Genomic DNA, 1,659 nt, shown 5'->3' with positions numbered 1-1,659 from the left:
GCCAAGTTTCTTTTAAATACTCCGAGGGAGTTATGACGAATATTGTCTCAAAACTCACCAAAGAACGTCCCATATTTTGGCGTTTTTTCATTATATAAAAGTGTACCAGAAATTAATTGATTAAAAAATCCGTAACTTTTTTGTTTATTGATGGATTTCAAAAATTCAAAAAGTTCCATGCTCTGTGAAGATAAAGCTACAAAATGCACCTATTTGCAAACACTTTCTGGCAAAAAAAGGATTTTTGTGGTCATTGCTAGTGTGTCTTTGTGTGCGTGTGTGTCTGTGTGTGTGTGTGTGTATGTGGTTCTCATCAGCCGTTCCTCCCAGACAGGTCTGTGTGTGTGTATATCTGTTTGTGTGTGTGTGTGTCTGTTTGTTTGTTTGTGTGTGTTGATGTGTGTTTGTCTGTTTGTGTGTGTCTGTTTGTCTGTTTATGTGTGTATGTCTGTTTGTCTGTATATATATGTGTATGTGTCTGTTTGTTTGTTTATGTTTGTTTGTCTGTTTTTCTGTTAGTGTGTGTATGTGTGTGTGTGTCAGTTTGTTTGTTTGTGTGTGTGTGTGTGTCTGTATGTCTGTGTGTGTATTTGTTTATTTGTGTAAGTGTGTATGTGTGTGTGTATGTCAGTTGTCTGTCTGTGTGCGTGTGTGTGTGTGTGTCTTTGTATGTGTGTCTGTATGTTTGCATGTGGTAAGAATTATCACATAAACTTTTTTTTTAAATTTATTTATTTATTTACTTATTTGATAAGTGTTTTACGGCGCTCGCAACTGCATAAGGTCATGTGAGCGAAACGGGACACATTAAACCATAGTCAGTCGGTAGGAAATTTTGAATTTTGTCCTCGTGGCAGCCGAAGCCTACTCTTATCGATTTTAGATCATCAAGGGATCTTTAACATGCGCAACTTGCACCCGGATTAAACTATAAACTTTAATATAGACAAAGAGTGACCACACAAACGAAAAATCTTCGGCCTAACGAAACCGTTTCCTCTCATGCTCAGACCTGCCTGTTGGGGTTTAAAAAAAACATATAGAGACAAAAAGTAACCATAAAGAAACAAAAAGAAACCATATACGGATAAAAAGTAACGATATAGAGACAGAGAGATAGAAAGTAACCGCATAGAGACAAAAAGTAACAATATAGAGACAAAAAGTAACAATATAGTGACAAAAGTAACCACATAGAGACAAAAAGTAACAATACAGTGACAAAAGTAACCATATAGAGACAAAAGTAACCATATAGAGACAAAAAGTAACAATACAGTGACAAAAAGTAACAATACAGTGACAAAAGTTACCATGTAGAGACAAAAGTAACAATAAAGTGACAAAAGTAACCATATAGAGACCAAAAGTAACCATGCAAAGACAAAAAGTAACCATATAGAAACAAAAGATGACAGAAGGTGACGAGGGGGGGGGTCATTTTTGACCTAATTAAATTTTAGCTGACATTTATTGTAAACGATCCCAAACAGAACTAACTCTCTCTCTCTCTGTCTCTCTCTCTCTATCTCTCTGTCTCTCTGTCTCTCACTCTCTCACACTCTCTCTCTCTCACACACACACTCACTCTCTCTCTCTCTCTCTCTCTCTCTCACACACATACACACACACTCTCTCTCTCTCTCTCTCTCTCTCTCT

Source organism: Aplysia californica, unplaced genomic scaffold, assembly GCF_000002075.1.
Source record: "Aplysia californica isolate F4 #8 unplaced genomic scaffold, AplCal3.0 scaffold00441, whole genome shotgun sequence".
Lineage (NCBI taxonomy): Eukaryota > Metazoa > Mollusca > Gastropoda > Aplysiida > Aplysiidae > Aplysia > Aplysia californica.
Note: the sequence above shows the minus strand (reverse complement) of the source record.